The 19,454-nt window shown below is 35.8% G+C and overlaps 1 pseudogene; it reads left to right on the plus strand.

Moving 5' to 3' along the window:
- Positions 1 to 10,964: 10,964 nt before the first annotated feature.
- On the plus strand, positions 10,965 to 12,690 carry LOC145085991 (epi-neemfruitin B 7-O-acetyltransferse L7AT pseudogene; annotated as a pseudogene).
- The last annotated feature ends 6,764 nt before the right edge of the window (positions 12,691 to 19,454 follow it).

Consider the following 19,454-nt stretch of genomic DNA (forward strand, 5'->3'; position numbering starts at 1 on the left):
TGATTACTTGCCCACCAAGCAGTCCACAGGATAACCCTAGAAACCTTATCATGGATGCTTCTAGGGCCTTATCCCCTTGAATTCGTCCACCCTATCCCATACGACATCCATTGCCCTACTTTGTAACTATCACATAATTACAATTTAGCCCCCCTTGTTTAGTTAACTTCTTTTAATCACAAAATTAATTCTTAATTAATTCTTGACCAATGTCAACTAAATAAATATGATTTCTCTTTTAATATATTATTCTTATAATATATTAATAAAGCATAATAACCTCTTTCTCTATCATTTCTCCAGTCAAGATGCTTTGGTGAAGGCAACCCAAAAGGACCAAGAACAACCGGGTCAAGTACTTACCAAATATGGTTACGGGCTTAGACACTAATCCAACATAGATACTATCCTTGGTCTCGATGAGTAGACCTTTTTACTTGGGGTTTTTCTTTCCTTAATTCGCCTTCTGGATTTTGAGTGTTACATTCTTGAAACTTCAAGAAGAAGATAGAGCTAGAAGGTTCAAGAAGAAGATAGTAGATCCAGAGATTTCCTTTCATCCTCATCATTTTCTAGTAATCAAGTCTCTAACTTGTCTATTAGTTTATTAGATCTCATTATTTACACTTTATGAGGGTTTCTGGTCCAAGGATCTCAATCCTTGGGAAATGGACATCCCAAGTGACTTACCTTTCAGATCTAGGATCTAGAAGGGATTTCATGGCATAAAGGTGCATACTTTATGACTATGGAATCCCCATGCAAGTTTTAAGATGCTATTATGGCCTTTTAAGCCTCAAAATTCCATGTATGGTAGTAAATTCTGAAAGTTTACATGTTTATTTGGTGTCTAGGAGCTAGATCTCAGTTTTCTTTCTTTAGGTTGGAGTAATAAGGCTTTTGGTCAACAATCTATGTCCTAAAGAACTAAGGTTTTAGCTAAACCCATTAAGAAGGATTTTTAGCAGGTAAATTTGGAAACTTTACCCTTAAGAGGGCATTTTAGTAAGTAAAAGAGGTGTGGACCTTGGATCTGTAAAGTAGAGGCTTAATCTGTTAAGATGACCCTAACAGACAGAGGAACTCGTCGAGTCCATAGAGGAACACGACAAGCTGAGTCGTGATTATCCCGATTCGGTTTAAGGTAGAACTCGACGATTTTGTGAAGGGACTCGAAAAGTTGATTCGCCAAATCGCAACTATGAGTAGCCAGGGAACTCGGAGATTCAGGGAAGTGACTTGACGAGTTAGATCGCGATTTCAGGGTTCTAGGACTCGTCGAGTTGATGGAGCAACTCGGAGAGTTGGGTCAACCTAGAATGTTGACTTTGACTAGGGGTAAAATGGTCATTTTACCCTTAGAATGATTCACAGTTTTTGACTAAGTGTTTCTTGTGATAATAATAGTTGGGGAGTCGTTGGAGTAGCCATCAGAGATTTCCTCACTCGAGATTTCACCTGAGAGGTGAGTTTTCCTCCAGTAGGAGCGGGTTGAAGGCAAAAATTTTGGCCTATTTATGTATGTTAGCATATTTCAGACTTAGGTCGGATGTGTTGGATTAGTGTCTAAGTCCATAACTATTTTGGTATGTACTTGACCCGATGGTGCATGGTCCTTTTGGGTTGCCTTCACCAAAGCAACTTGATAGGATGAATTATGGAGAGAAAGGATTAAATATGATTTATTAATATATTATGGGAATAATATATTAAAGGAGAAATCATATTGTTTAATTAATATTAGTCAATAATTAATTGGTAATTAGTTTTGTGACTAAAAGAGATTAATTAAACTTAAGGGACTGGAATTTTAATTATAAGATAATTGCAATTTGGGCCATGGATTGCCTTATATTATAAGGTGGACGAATTCTATGGGGGAAGCCCATATGAAATCGTCCAAGGCCATATGAAAAGGGCTCCATGGGTTGCTTAGGGCTTAAGCATCCAAATTAGGGTTTCCTTGTTAGATAACCCTAATTGTCTCACTATATATAGATCCCTTAAGGACCAAAAACGTGAACAAGCTTATTGCTAGGGTTTTCACACGGTTTTGGCAGCCTCTAACCTCTCTCCTCTTCATCCTCTTGCTTATGGTGTTTGTGAACCATTAGAGGAGTGACACTTGTGACTCTAAGCCTTCAAAAGTCAATTCAAGGAGGAATTGGGATTGTTATTGCTACATAACAATCAAGGTAATATCATAAACCTAATTATATGTTAATATCGATTTCCATATACTAGAATTAGGGTTTAAAGTCTTGGATTCAAAGCATGTACAATAGAGAAACCTAGATCCAAGCATTAGAGTTTGTATGAGCACATAGGATGTCTTATTACCAAAACCCATCAGTGGTATCAAAGCCTAGACTGGTTTCAATTGTATTGATGCATTACATGTTTAAAAAACTCTTTTTTTTGGATTCTGGAGGCTGGACTCGCCGAGTCCATGCAGACTCAACGAGTCCAAGCTTGACTCGACGAGTCAACTCGTCAGATGGAGGGTATTTCGCAATTTCTTGCTGTTTTTGCTTATGGATTGTTACCTTATCATACTAGATCAATATAAATCCGATTTTTTGATATATATGACTATATTTTTGATCTAATTGAAGATATTTATCAATTAATAAGATAAGTGTATCCTTATGTGATAATTGATTAATTATTTTGACTAAATTGATAAATTGTTTTGCAAGAAATCATTAAATAAATCAAATATGGATAATTATGTGATTAATTGTTAATTTAGATTATTTGTTATTTGATCCTTGTTGTTATGAAAAGTTTCATATTTTCCCCTTAGGTTTTATAGTTTAAATTTGAACCCAAAAGTTTTGTTGTTTTGAAATTTAAATAGTTAAAACCCTAATGTTTTGGAAAAGGTTTCAAAACTTGCCCTCAAGTTTTGGAATTTAAATTTTGATTAAATGGTTTAATTTTGATGTATATTTAAATTCTAAACCCTAATGTGTTGAAATGTTTCGAAACTTGCCCTCAAGTTTTGGAATTTAAAAGTTGATTAAAAGTTTAATTAGGAATGTTAAATTCTAAAACTCTAGTATAGTTTTGAAAAAGTTCAAATCACACCCTATGGTTTTATTAATTAATTAAGGTGTATAATTAAAAGAGTTTTAATAAATCCATAAAAGTTTAGGTTTACAATTTAATTGAATTAAAAGTATAATTGTTAAATTAGACCAACTAGTATTTTGAAAGTATAAAATACACCCTATACTATATATATATATATATATATATATATATATATATATATAACATTAAAAAATCTAACATTATATATGTATGAGTAAAAGTCAGTCTTACCGTTAGTAGGCCTCATTCACGAAGCTGGTCTATAAGGGGTGTTTAAGGAAATTGCCTATAAAATGGCGATTGAATGGGTATCCACTCTTACCCACCGCACTCTTGACTAGTGGAGGGTCGTTAGCCGAACGGGTAGGATACGACAAATCCTTCCATTATAAGTATAATAAAGTATAAAAGTAACTAAATGTTTTCATAAAATTCCCAATCTTAGTTACTTAGGCAAAAGTGAATTGATGCAACTCCATGAAATTACACTTTGTGCCCTTGCGAAGACGTTAGTCGAGCGTGTGTGGTTTACCGGCACACTAAATGGTTCTAAGCAAAGGTAGCAAAGGGTGACTCAATGTTTGTCATAGTTCGGTGGAGCGTGTGTGGTTTACCGGCACATCGAATAGGTGACTGTAACATGTGAGGGCACCATGTAAGTTTGCATGGTTATTCACACCCGCTTTGTGATCCTCGGCATCCCAGTCACAAACAAGAGGGGCATATCGAGATTTAAACATGCCATTGAAAGTTCAATGAATCTCAAAGAATCTAGGTGTTTTCATATATTTAAACCTTAAATTCTTTTTCGCTTCTTGTTGTGGAAATTAGTGAATCGTCATTCACTTACCTTCAAATATTCTGCAATTAGGGTTACGGCATCCCTTTCCCGAGTTGTAGAATATTGTGTTGGGTCCTAGCCTTAGTATCTCATTTGGGTGATTTACTAAGGACTTAATCAATCAACTAACTTGAATTTGTTTTTCTCCCATTTTGTAGATGTCAAAGTTCGGCAACTATGGTCTTCCCAAATCCAGTGGAACAAGCTTTCCACATGAAGATGGTATTCCACGATTCGATCGAGGAACAAGAAATCATGCTTCACTTCCTCCACCTCCTCCAACTGTTCTCCCTAACCCACAAGTTCAAAGGCTTGAAAAGTTCAAGATCACTCAAGCCCTTTTAGCAAGTAAACACAAAGAAGGAAAGTCGGTGTGTGCACACGTCCTAGGGATGAAGTCACACATTGATAGGTTAAGAATGTTGGGTTCCGTCGTCTATGAGGAAATGGATATTGATTGCGTTCTTCAGTCACTTCCTAACTCATATAGTGAGTTCGTAAGAGAGTAATATATGATGAACCGCGACGTGACCCTTATAGATCTCACCTATATGCTTATTGCTGCTGAATCAGCAATGGTTTGGCGCAATAGAAAAGCAAAGTTGATTGGTGAATCTGCCTTCAAGACCTCTATGGATATAGACAATGGCAACGAAAGACATGCTATGATCGAAAAGTTTGATCATAAGAGAAAGGCAATGTTTGAAGTAGTTCCATGTCATGTTCCAAAAGAGTCAATTTGCTTTCATTGCCAAGAGAAGGGGCATTGGAGACGAAGTTGTCCCATTTACCTAAGAGATCTAAGAGATGGGAGAGTCGGAACGTATGGCTCTAATATAGGTAAAATCCATTAACTAACTCTTTTAAGCTTCTATTCTAGATTCTTAATACATAATGTGATAAGATTGCAATTGATGTTTTGTAGGATCGAAGAAAAGAAAGGAAGCTTAAGGGAAGAAGTGAGCAGAATCTAACCGTGAAGGAATGGATTTCGATCGCATTTCTCGAAGATTAGATTCTTGAGCTCCTACTTAGAGTTAGAATTAGATTGCTAAGAAAGATTTATTAACATAGTTTTTCAATGAATTGCATTGTAAGGACAAAATTTTTCTGCAATAAAATAAATTTTGATTTTATATTATTTATTTATCCTTGCGATGGCATATATGAAAAATTGATGTTTGAATATTAGCAATAATGGATTTGGTTCTTATTATGTTATTTATGGAAAGTCGAGAATTTACCAAATAGGGAGAGTTTCTCATCGCCCAAGTTTCAATTGGACAGAAACTTGGAATCATGCAACTTGGTTGCACAATGAATGAGAAATTTCACATTTTGGAAATTAGACTAATTCATTGACAAATGTGTCAAGTGAAGGACTAGGAGATCGAGCACACAAAGTTGCGTGTTGATCAAGTCCACCATAAGAGTAACAATGATATTCTTCATGATTCACTAAAGGTTTAGTAAATATGATTACACTTACAAGATTAAGTGTAATAGCAAAACAAATAAGAAAAATCAAGTAGGCAGAAAGATAAAAGTTTCTCCATTATAAGAAGAAGGGAAAGTACCTTTTATGCTTTATGATAGGTCTTAATGATTAAGAACCATATCTCAATTGATCCTCTAAGTGAGTCTTAGTACAATTGTATGTCTAAGAAGAGGAATCAAGAATTGAAGAAATGGTTAAATCAAGAAGTCAACTATACTTCGTTCCAAAACAAGTCTTAGAGTTAAGATCGCAACATTAAGTGATAAGTATTAAGAAGGTTTATAACATTCATCAAATGTGGAGAGTTGTGATGTCTTGGATAAGACAAGACCAACTAGGACCAATTTATGAAGTGTTTGATAAAAAAAAACCTACACTAACTCTTGAATATTTGTTTGTCAAGAAATGATTATTGACAAGAGAATCTTATATGTCAAGGAGTCAGTAGGAGTCTTATTGGTCTTGAAAAGTTTCAAGAACAAATCAAATGGACCTTATCGATCATCACTAGCACACGAGTTGAGGTTTACAACCTATCGTGTTGACATTATTTTGTTTCTATGCCGTTCCAATTGAGTTAATTATGCGTATGAGTTCTATGAGTTCTCGTTCGAATGCATAAAAGGCAAGGCACCTTAATCAATGAAAGGTACATTGATAGGAAAAGGTGAGCTGCTTAACTACTTGGAAGACATGGTGGGCAGCTGTGCTACCATAAGGCAAGAAATCGAGATTAAGAAAGTTCGATCCATATTAGTTTGAATTTGTCGTAAACTTTGGTTTTAACAAATTCACATGGATAGGAACACATACACCGTTTAAATCTAAGTGTCATAAGATTTCCTCCTTCATGAAAATGATTGTGAGGAAATGCTTTCACTTAGAAAGATTTTAAGAAGATAGTGATTGTAAAATTGCATTCTCGAATTCGATTATGGTTACGGTATCCCTTTCCATAATTTGAATTGTGAGGTTTGTCAATTAGTCTTAATTGATTAGACACACATATGAACTATCTAAGGCAAAGGGGTATAAGTTCAAAAAGTCTTGATAAACGGTTATCAAAGTATTAAGTATTAGAAACATGAACTTAAGAAATTCAATAAGTATTGTTTTTTCTGAAAGTTAAGATGTTTATGGATACATGTCGAAGCTAGTGGGAGCATAAGTGTTATGTTTTATAATAATCATCATGATAGTGGGAGCATAAATGTTATGATTGTATGGTTATTAAGGCATGTATTGCAAGTTGGCAATATTAATTAGAGAAAACAAGAGTTATACCTTGCAAAGTAGTAAGGGTTGTAAAGTTGTTTTCCTATAATTAAGGGAGAGAATATTATGCTTCATTTCAAATCTAAAGGCTTAGGTTGAGAAATGTTAATAAATTTAGTCAAAGGTACATAGTGTGTTCTTAAAATTTCGATTATGATTACGACATTCCTCTTCACAATTCGAATTTTGAGAACATAGCAAATAAAACATTATGCCTCGTGTCCCATACGATTCGGGTATAGGATCGATTGCAAATGCTATAATATTTGACCATTCTAAAATTTTCCAAATGTGTAGCGCATTTAGAGGGAAAAAGGACAAGAATCGGTTTTGACTAATATAATTAAACAACTATCAAAGGACAATCCAAAGTTTGCCGAGGATTGGTCTCTTGTGAGTAGTTGGAAGTATAGTATTGGAAAATATGGAAATATTTCCATATTAGATGGACCATATCGACATTATTATGAATAGATAAGATTCTATTAAGAATAAGTTGTCATATGGAAAATATGGAAACGTGTCCATATTGGGAATTGAATATTAAAATCTATGACTAGATTAGAAACTTTTATGCAAAAGGATGTTCAAAGAATGTACTTTGAGTGAGAGACATCACGTCCAAGGAATTGTCTTGTAACAATCTCCGATAGAGGACTTTGTAATTTTATTGGCAATAGTCTTTGTGACTTTGGTGCAATGATAGTACGAAAGGATCATTGCATAAAATATTAGGATCTAGCATATTCTATAAGTAGCAAGAATTCTTTCACTTATGGAAAAAGGATTTGGAGTTGTGAAATGAGAATGATTGGAAATGTGTTCAATATGATCTATTTCACAAAGTAAGAACCATAGGTAAACATTGTGTGCATGCTAGGAGCATGGGACAAGTGTTGTACTTCAAGTAAGAAGTTAATTAACCGAAACGACAAATAATGAGTAATCGATATGGTGATGAATAAAAGGAGTTTTATATATACTCAAAGGTTTGAGGTCATATGGGATTAGTATTATTCTTGTGTTTCACTTTGCATGTTTTGACTTCCTAAATAATTTAATTGGTTAAGAACAGTCAAATTATTCGAACGGGCTACAGTCGTTCATATGTTAGAAGTAGGTATGAATGAAGACTGTCGTGAATTGGTGTGTGGATTGTCTAAAGAGCATTAGACATAAGCAAATGTTTGCTGGAACGTTCATGAGTGCTTATGAATATGAATTTGAGCATTGGATCAAACCCATGCTCACTTGGATCACTCCATGGATCGTGTCACGAGTGATTGGTGAGACGATAACATCTTATATTCTTGAAACCAAGATGTGTGAGTTGTATCTTGCAAATCGGTTGCACATTGATAATATGTAAACGCACTAGTAACTTGGTGTTATAAAACATATTGTTGTGTGTGATTTGGTGAGTAAGTGCAAGCAAGCATTGTATCAAAGTTTATCCGTTCCTTTTATCCAAAGCAGGATAAAAGCGATATGTTTGGGCCCCTCGATAGTTAAGTGATGACAAACGTAAATGCTCGGCCGGGCTAGGGCTAATTTGATTTGTTCAATTAGTCAGTCGTCATAAATCGAAATCGAGATATACTACAAAGAGAATGACTTGAAATCATATCTCATATGATATCTAGAATGGAGGAATATATGATCCCTTATCTAAGGACACGCGTATCTGATAGGATCGGAGTTGACAGCGGCTTTGGAAAGCTATGATTGCAGATCAGGATCTAAAGTCATACGCAGAATAGTTATTAGACTTATCCAAGTGGGAGACTGTTGGATTAGTGTCTAAGTCAATAACTATTTTGTTATGTACTTGACCTGATGGTGCATGGTCCTTTTGAGTTGCCTTCACCAAAGCAACTTGATAGGATGAATTATGGAGAGAAAGGATTAAATATGATTTATTAATATATTATGGGAATAATATATTAAAGGAGAAATCATATTGTTTAATTAATATTAGTCAATAATTAATTGGTAATTAGTTTTGTGACTAAAAGAGATTAATTAAACTTAAGGGACTGGAATTGTAATTATAAGATAATTGCAATTTGGGCCATGGATTGCCTTATATTATAAGGTGGACGAATTCTATGGGGGAAGCCCATATGAAATCGTCCAAGGCCATATGAAAAGGGCTCCATGGGTTGCTTAGGGCTTAAGCATCCAAATTAGGGTTTCCTTGTTAGATAACCCTAATTGTCTCACTATATATAGATCCCTTAAGGACCAAAAACGTGAACAAGCTTATTGCTAGGGTTTTCACACGGTTTTGGCAGCCTCTAACCTCTCTCCTCTTCATCCTCTTGCTTATGGTGTTTGTGAACCATTAGAGGAGTGACACTTGTGGCTTTAAGCCTTCCAAAGTAAATTCAAGGAGGAATTGGGATTGTTATTGCTACATAACAATCAAGGTAATATCATAAACCTAATTATATGTTAATATCGATTTCCATATTGTGAATTAGGGTTTATAGTCTTGGATTCAAAGCATGTACAATAGAGAAACCTAGATCCAAGCATTAGGGTTTGTATGAGCACATAGGATGTCTTATGACCAAAACCCATCAGGATGTTGGTGTTAGCCTGAAGTAGATTATATGTTGCTCCGGTCCGATGTCGGGGCAAGCCCGAGGAATATTTATATGCTTGATGTCTTCTTGATTCTTGCATGTGTTTGTTTATATGTTCCGGGCTTCGGTCCGATGTCGAGGCAAGCCCGGGGAATGTTTAGTTTGTATGTTACGTACGTGTTATAGGTTCTGGGCTTCAGTCTAATGCAGAGGCAAGCCCGAGGAAGGTTTAGCTTATATGTTTATGTTATATGCTTGTTGATATGTTATATGTATACTAGACTTCGATCCGATGTTGAGGGGGGCCGATGCCAGACTTCAGTCCAATGCTAGGCGAGTCCTGATGTCGGGCCGAGCTCGATGCCAGATTCGTCCGATGTCGGGCGGGGCCCGATGTAGTGGGCAATGCCCAATGTATGCTATTATGTGTTTATGTGTATGGTATATGGTAGTTTAGGGAGACTCGCTAAGTTTTGTGCTTATAATTTCAGTTTTGGTTTTAAGTACTTCCACTAGCAAGGAGAAGAGCTCGGGATGACTGTATGACACACACCATAACTTTTAGCCTGAGATATTTTACTCTGATTTTATTTGACATATGATTGATATGGATATACTATTTTAACATTAGAGATAGTATGGTTTGTGTTTTGGATACATGATTTTAGTAATTCTGGTTTAATTAATGATTTAAAAATGAAAATTTTGAACTGTATTTTTAGGATGTTACATCGGTAATGCTCTTTTTTTGTAGTAGTGACGGATCACTATCGATCCGATTTGTTTATGACCTGTCCCGTCTAAAATTTTATAATATTAATTATTATTTATAAGTTATACATTTATCAATCACCAATACAGTGTGTACTGTTTAGTATAGGACCCGAGGAGTTCGGTCTTTCCGCTGTGAGAAGTCTTCTATCCCCTTGAATGTTAAATTGTTCCATGTTTGTTATTGTGAACATATTCTTAGCTTGGTTGTTTAATATGCTTTGAAAGTTATTATTGAATTTATTCACAAGCTAACAGAAAACCGTAAAATATTTGAAGCAATCTCCATAGGCGACACTAAAATTTGATTATGTGAAAGTTTATTTTGGAATGAATGTTGTCTAATTTTGGTGATTCATGTTATATGTATTGTAATGCATAATTATAGCCTAATTTTAATATTGTAAATGACTAAGGTAAAATGGTTAAAAATCCGTTTATCCGATGGATAAGAGTATGAGTTTATTATGTAAAACTCTGCCGGTTCCAAATCGGGTTTGGATCCGCATTTAAAAAATTGCTTAATGGGTTCGGATCGAGGTCGATCCGCTCCGAACCCGCTCCATTGCTAGCGGAACCAAAATCATCATTCTTGAGGTTTACTACTTACGAATTAATAAGCCGATATGAATGATATATTTTCTGTCTATTATTTCAAATTAAAATGTTATGAAGATAATATTTCAAGCTAAAAGTAAGCATGCCAAAGGAGACCAAAATTGTACAAAGTGAATTATTGTTATAAAGTTGAAACACTTACTATTATTGTTAAAGAATTTTAAAAAAAATCATAAAAAATTAATAAAAGTTCCATACAATATAAACCCCTAAATAATTGTTTATTATTTACTCTATACACAAGAGCTGCACGATTCATCACCTATAAAATGGCATAGGGTCTGGCATATCCTTTGTCATCCATCTACTTACCTATTCTAGCCTTGAACGATAATTCTCTGCAATGGAAACAAAAATAATTTCCAAAGAAAACATCAAACCCTCTTCCCCAACACCATCCCATCTGAATACATTCGACTTTTGTGCGTTAGATCAGATTATTGTAAGTCCTTATGTACCAATCATCTTATATTACCCCAATAACAATGGCGACAATTCCAATCATGCCCTACAAAGGTCAGAGGTTCTAAAGAAGTCTTTGTCTGAGACCTTGACTTGGTTTTACCCACTTGCAGGAACAATCAAGAACGATCTTTCTATCGATTGTAACGATATTGGTGCTAACTATATTGTAGCTTTGGTCCGCGGTCGTCTTGACGAATTTCTACGGCATCCTGATCACGGGTTGATCAATACCTTTTTGCCATGTGAACCTAGCTTTAACAAGTCTAGTATTGGTAATCGTGTAACAAACGTGCAAGTGAACATTTTCGAATGTGGTGGGATTGCCATCGGCTTATGCAGTTCACACAAAATCCTTGATGGGGCTGCTGTGTACACGTTTATGAAAGCATGGAGTAACATGGCTCGTGGAGCTGAAGAAGTTGTGTATCCAAACTTCACCGCTCCATCTCTTTTCCCTGCGAAAGGCTCATGGCTCAGAGACACATTCATGGTGTTGGGGGAGTCATTGTTAAAGGAAGGCAAGTGTCGCACAAAAAGGTTTGTATTTGGGCCGGATGCTATATCCAGACTGAGAGACAGGGCAGAGAGTAACGGTGTGCAACGACCTACTCGTGTTGAGGTGGTATCTAGTTTGATATGGAAGTGTGCAATGGCTGCAACTACAGAAGCATGTGGTATCCAGAAGCCATCTAGTTTAACACACTGGGTGAATCTTCGTCCCAAAATTAAATCCAACTTTTCGAATCACTTGATTGGTAACATCGTTTGGGTCTCTAATGCTGTGTGTTTGGCTAGCGATGAGACACCGTTGCACAGTTTGGTGAATAGGGTGCGTGAAAGTATTTCAAAAATCAACGTTGAGTTTGTGGAGAAAGCACAAGGAGATGAAGGGTCTTTCGCCATGCAGAAATCTTTACAAGAAATTGGGGAGATAACTGGCTCGATAGGAGCCATAGAAAACTATGGTTTTTCGAGTTGGTGCAAGATGGGTTTCTATGAAATTGACTTTGGTTGGGGAAAGCCGATTTGGGTGACAGGTGTTGTAGCTGAGGGCGCGCCCGTGTTTGTGAAGTTTGTGACACTAATGGACACGAAAAGTGGTGAAGGTATAGAAGCATGGGTGAATTTGGATGAATCAGAAATGGAGATTTTACAGAAGAATCAAGAGTTACTTTCATATGCTTCATTAGATCCAAGTCCTCTTCTAAATGGTGAAATTGGTGCATTAGGTGCAGGACTTGGCCAGGCAACTGACCAATTTGTAAAGGAAATAAATCCGCTTCAAACGGCCTGATTTTTAAATCGTGGAAATTTAAAAAAGGAAGTCGGATATGCATGATGATTGTGGGTTTTTAATAATGATTCTGGATTTGTGGCCAGGCAGCTGTCGAGCCCACATCACATCATTTAGGCCTATTTAACGCTCTACGTTTTTATTGTGCTTGTGTGTTGTTAACTATTTTCTTGATATCGATATTCAATTGCGACAAGTGTCTTGCAGAAACAAAAGTTGATGTTACATGGAGAGTTTTTATAAATACGGGTTGATTTTAGAAATCATTTGTAAAAATGGGTGGATTTTAAACCATTCAAATCGTGGACTCATTTTAAACTTATTTGTAAAAATGGATTTTCTTGGATGACCCACAAAAAACAAACCATCACTTCTGGTTTATATTTGTAAAAAAAAATAATGACTTAAAAAGTTAATATATTTTTCGATTTGTATACGTTGAGTTTTTTTATCTATATTTACCCCCTTCAACTTGATAAACTGTACATATTCAATCCATATAATCAGCTATTCCAGGTTAGCTGCTAAAAATAACTTAATAGAGTTATATATTTCTCACTTTGTACATATTTTGTCCTTAATTTTTTTGAACATATGTAGTCCTTAATATTTTTTTTGTTGCAAAATAAGTTATTTTTTTGTTTTTGTACTCATTCAATACTTACAAATGATTTCTTTAAGTACTTATGAATGATTTATTTAAGTTTTTCTCATGATATATTACGTGAGACAATCATTAATGAGGTGTTTGAGCCTTTTGATGCTTATGTTCATCGCGATCTCGACTACTTGATTACTTAGGTCATGTGTTCTGAACATCATAACTTCATCATACGATCTCAGATTTTAACGGTCTTTATATCCACTGATGTTTTCTTATTATTTTATACTACGTTTTTTATTATTTAGAACTAAAAGATACTTAATATTTTTTGAAATATTCAGTTACAGTTAAAATGGAAACTGGAATGCAAAAGGAGGAGAATGGAGTTGAAAAGATGCAAAAAGGATATTGTTGGCAGATTGATCCCTCTTCAGTGTTTTCGGTATATTTGATGACTAATAAGTCCAATTGACGTGATTCAAAATGTTCTGCAAAGTAGACGAAATTTCCTACGACTTATGTGAGACAACCGTTTTTCTAGTTTGGCTTTTATCTTATCCAAAATCGGCCTTGAAGATGAAGCATAAAAGCTGGATGGAAATTCCCTCCAAGTTAGTTATTCCCCAAACACCACTTACCTTATTTTTATTTGCTTAAACCCTAAGCCACAATTAGTTTCCTTATTCAAATCTAACCCTAATATTCCATATTAATTCCACCTTCATTCAACTATAAATACCCCATATCATTCCACCATTTTTCATCATCTACGATATTCCACTTCGACTTGTGCAAAAAGAAAATTTCATACCTGCCGTTTTGAGGGTCTAGAAGGCGGCCGGAGGGCCGTTAAGCTGACATGAGAGAAGATATAAGGGGTTAGAGAGCGGATTCGTGTTTATGATTAAATGAAACCTTGATTTATGGATTAATTACTATTTGGATTGTTTTATTCATGTTTAATATATCTTCTTGATCTTGTTAAAAACCCTTATATGTTGATGATAATTATTTTCTTTTAATAATCAAGTTTATTGAGTTGTATGAACATCTTCTAAATTGCTTGAATCATATAGTTTTGTGAAAACAAGATTGAATGCCTAGTATTAGTGAATATGAACCTATGGTTAATTAGAAAATAAGTAAGTTAATGTGTGATCATATGTGATGAACAACCACATATAAGTTGATTGAATTGAAAATTTTAATTAACTAATATTACAAGTCTTTCTTGATATGCACTAAACACTAGGAAACCTGTTAGTTTAATCAACTGATCACTGCTTGAACTGACTTGTTTGCTAAAGGATTAGTAATAGTGAACATGAACCTAATCATTTTAGAAATCGATGAATATGAATAAATAAATTTGTGTGTGCAATTATCTATGTTTTTAAGATATAATTTATCTAAACCAAAGTACCTAAAGAGATTTGTCTTCTCTCAGTTTATCGAGATTTGCTATTTAGTTGTTTGTTTGAGATTTAATTTAATAAAACCTTTCTTTACTGCTTTCGTGTGTTTTGTGTAACCTATAATCAAACTGGTGAGAATAATGTGCTAATAAGATCAATAGATTCTAAACAGATAATCAATAATAATGTAGTAAAGAACACAGGAATGGATCAAACGATGTCGAATGATTAATATTCAACACCTTAGAAGAGCTTGATTAAGAACTTCGACTGTAGAGGTGTCTACGGTTACAATACAGTAATTAATGAGAAGCGTTCATTCCCTTAAGGCTATACATGCATGCACTATATATAACCTAAACCTAATAATAATCCACGGTTGGACAAGCCCAAACCGAGTATACAAAATAAACAAAAGCATTAGGCCCAATGACGCAACTCTCTTAAACCCAACAATCTCCCCCTTTGCGTTAATTGAGGCGAGATATCAGTTCGGTTGAGTGAGAGTAAACATCTTCACTGTCTTGAACACCTTTAGTATAATGACCAATAGAGTTTGACGAAAAGCAATATACCACCGAAGCATGTCTAAGAAGTTCTTCTTATCTGAAACATTATTCTATTTACACCTGTGAGTTATGTCAAGAACACGTTCTTGTCGACAAGAGCGAAAAGGAATTTCTCACCTTCGCCCCTTGTGAACATAACAATATGATGTGTTGGATCGATCTTACCCATCTTCATTTTATTAAGATCACTTAGCTTCCCAATAGGCTTCACTGTCGGCTTCTTCCTTAAAATATTTGCAATCTCCTGATCTATTTTAGGAACTTCATGGATATAGGAAGCCAACATTCTTTTGATATGATCAAGGATCGGCACATATTGCTCTTGATTGTTATCAAAATGTTGAACAACAAAATCCAATCATGTGGATTCAGGATTGGAAGATCAGCCAAAGAAATCATATGAACCGAGTTATCTGAACCTCGGGTCACCCTGAATTGATCATTTAGAAACTTTCTAGCAGCAGAGGGTTTCAATACCTTGACAGAAGTTATTTTCTGTGCACTCCATGTCCAGTATTGAGGTTGAGCGAATTCAAGATAATAGTTAATAAGATCTTGATCAACCTGTGGGTGGGGAGAAGGAACTTCAACTGTTGAATCAAAACAATGAAACACGAATGCCCTGCAGGTAATAGGCATATCAAACTGAGAGTCCTTCGTATTAACACACTCGAATGAAGCAACCGTTTCCAACCAGTGAGTGATTGGGGACTTAATCGCTTCTTTAATCAATCTTTCCCGAGTCCAAGGGGGAAACAGAGCCTTTTTGCATGTCAGCTCATCTTATTCTTCTTTTTGCTTACGTTCTTTCTCTTCTTCTTCTCTGGCTATTCCGAGATTATCATCAATTTCTTTATCCCTTTTCTTTCTTTTCAAGGATTCTGCAATCGTTTCATCTTCTTCATCAGTCTCATCTAAAACACCCTTTAGTTTTTCCTATCTACCAGAACCCGAAGCTACATTAACCTTCGGTTTTTTGGGTTGAGATTTGATAACAACTTTAGGTGGAATTAGAGGATCTTGAACACCTTTTCCCCCTTGTTGCGGAGTGACAACCGGTTCCGTAACACCCTTCATCTGATTTAAGATTTTGATTGCTCGAAGTAGTTTAGCAGTTAAATGATTCCGGATGGTAAGAGTGAGAACCGGATCATGGGCATTGACAAGAGTACCCAGAATGGAGAGAACATCACCAATATAACTCCTAAGTACAGCACGCTCTGTTTTTAGTGAGTCAATTTCCTTCTTCGCTTGATCATGTGGAACAGTCTGGACTTCAATCATTGTAGTTTTGCGAGCTAGTTCATCTATTATCTTGTTTTCTGTAGCAAGATCAGCCTGAAGCTTATCAAGAGGAGTATTGGTCGAAGTAAGAAGAGAGGAGTGATCAGATTTGAGTTCAGAATGAACATATTCAAATTTCATTTTCTCCGCTTGAAGTGACTGGGAGAGTGAATCAACAGAAGCATTGACTTTGGCTGCATTGGAATCAGCATGGCCTTTGAATGAATCCAAGAAAATCTTTGAATCATGAATAAGATCCGCCACTTCGGTTGTTGCTTTCTTGCAGGAAGATGTGGATGCATCCACAACCTTTGTAGATTTGTCGATTGAGGCTTTATATTGCTGACGAGTTGTGTCGAGAAAAGCTTTCAAAACCACATTAGAATAAGTTGTCGGGGAAGCAATTAATTTGTCAAGCTTATCATTAAGACTCTTTAGATGGTGCCTTGTCACCGGAGCATCATCATCATCTTCACTTGGAAGTCGATAAGGACTATAGTGTGACAACCTGAAATTTATCCCATCATTTTAACCTCTTCTTCTGTTAATAAAACTCGCTTTATTTAATTGTTCCGTTAACCTTTTGGATTAGGTTAATTAAATTGGGACTTCTATTATGTCTTCATGAGTGCCCAAGCCATTTAGAAACACGTGAAACACCCTCAATATCCCCTTGAAAAATTTTAGTTACAATCAAGTCAAATTTCAACCATTCAATCGGGTACGACCAAAAGCCCCGTTCAACTTCAGTATCGGGTAGATTTCCACTGGGCCACAAACTCAAACCCCTATATAAGGGTGGGTGGACCTCCATTTGAAACTTTTCCACCCTCATAACACCCTCTGTCTACAAAGCCAATTTTGATCCAAAAACGCCTCTTTCAAGCTCCAAACTAGTAAGTGATCTATCCTAACTTGTTGTTCAGCTCATTTAACATGTAAATTCATGTTTAGAACATCCAAAAGTAGCAAAATCATGTGTTTACGGCCCAAGAACACTCTTGGACCGTAAACACCCATAAGTGGGGTTTTGAAGCCCCAAACCCCTTCCAAATCACTCCTAGGGCTTAGATATGACTTGTAGACTTGCATGTATGAGCTTAGAACCACAAAATCATATCATATGGAGAGTAAACATGAGTTTACAGCCCAAGAACAATCATGGACCGTAAAACCCTCTTCATGGGTCGTGAGCACCTTTTAAGGTCTTAAACTTGCCCTTAAACACCTCCTATGGGTTGGGTAAATGTCTAGAATCAACCACCATTGAAGTAGGGGCATTAAACATCAAAGAAACTATGGACTTAGGAGTTTACGGCCATAAACCCCCAAAGGATTGGTCCATGCGCCGTAAACTCCCTTAAAGAGGCCAAATGACGCCCTAACTTCCCCATATAGCTTGGAATAATGCATAGAACCTTGTATGCTTTCATTTAAGACCTTAAATCATGAATTGAAGGACCCAGTGAGAGTTTACGGACGTAAACTCTATTTTTACAGCAGTGAACTCCCTTAAATGGTTCATTTGGAGCCTTAACCCCTTCCTATGCCCTAGAATTGAACCTAGCCTAATTCCACAAGTGATATAAGACCTTTGAGCATCAAAGAACACACCACCCATGAGTTTATGGCCGTAAACTCATGGGGATATGGTCTTAGGGCCAAAATCTCCATAAAAAGTTTACTCTTGAAGAGTAAACTCCCTAACTAGGCCATACACCCCCTTATTGCAACCCAATAGCCTCCTAGCACTTGACCAAAGTGTTTTTCCGCACATTCGGATGCTTATACGTGTTTGATTACTGTTATAATCACTAATTATATGTAAACATATGTCTTCATATGTTATTTGGTCATTAAGTGTGTTCAAGTCTTTACTTGACACCGAGCACCCAACCGAAACCTCCATCCGATCCACTTACAGCAGGTGAGTTCATACCCCTGAATTAACCTTTTAAATGATTTTAATTGCTTATATAGGGGGGAATACAAGTTGAACTGTACAACTATTAGATAAATCACATGTGATTAATAACTGTATAGCAAAATAGATTTTGCATGTTAAACTGTTTATCCAGCTTAAAGATTTCCAAATCATGTTTTCGAATCTTGTTAAAGTATGAATATCCCTTTTTAAGATCATTAAAGGTTATCCAAAGTTTTTCAAAGTTTGTTTACTGAAGAGATATCTAGTCGAAATTTCTTATCAAGGGTTTTCTTCGCTTAAACTGTTTTATAAAAATCATTTTCAAAGCTGTGTATGAAAGGTTTTTCAAAGGATTCCAAAGATTTTCAAAACTTGTTTTAACAAATTGACATCAAGTCATACATTTCTTATATGTAAAGGTTTTCCAAAGTTTTCTTCTATGCTTTTATTTTGTTAAATGCATGCATGTATTTGTATAGTTATATAAATAATGTTTAAAAGACTTAGGAAGGCTAGTTCGCCCTATTTCCTTTTCCTCGTTGGGATGTGGTCTGGTGGGTATCGGTTATCCATCCGAAGATCGTTTAAACATTAGTTATATATCATGTATACATATATGGACATAAATGTTTCCATCGACCAGTTCATTTCCCTTGGGTAGCAAGGGCGTCCTTCCATTCATCATTCGTAGACCAGAGACACTAGTAACTATTATAGGAATAGTTAAGAGATTCTAATAACTCTTTCTAGTCCAGATAATTCCAAAGGAGTCAGTTCATTCGCAAGTCTACATTGTTATTCCAGTACTTACAATAGAATTCAAAATACGAGATGCATCTTCAAGACACGGATCTCCCCGTCGTCAAGTTGGTAACCAGAGTCTCCTGGAGGGAGAGCGGGCATTGTGTGTATAGATCTATCGGGACTGACACTCCCGCACCCTGACTGCTAGCTACAGTCCCCGGCCTACCAAGCCAAAGGGTGACAAATGTCACATTTATTCCGACGCTTGCAGGGCGTCAAGTACTTTATTGTCAATCCGTATGGTCACGAGTATCTCCATGTTTACCTTATAATTCATGGCCTTAAGGTCACGAGAATTAACATTGTATTTTTAAAATAACCCACTTAGGATTACCGGATGTTTTAGACTTTGCTAGCTGTGTCGTTCATTCAATACTGTCTGGAGTCTGTATTTCCTTGTTTTAG

Source organism: Lactuca serriola, chromosome 2 (genome assembly GCF_051521515.1).
Source record: "Lactuca serriola cultivar US96UC23 chromosome 2, Lser_US96UC23_V15, whole genome shotgun sequence".
In the NCBI taxonomy this organism is placed as follows: domain Eukaryota; kingdom Viridiplantae; phylum Streptophyta; class Magnoliopsida; order Asterales; family Asteraceae; genus Lactuca; species Lactuca serriola.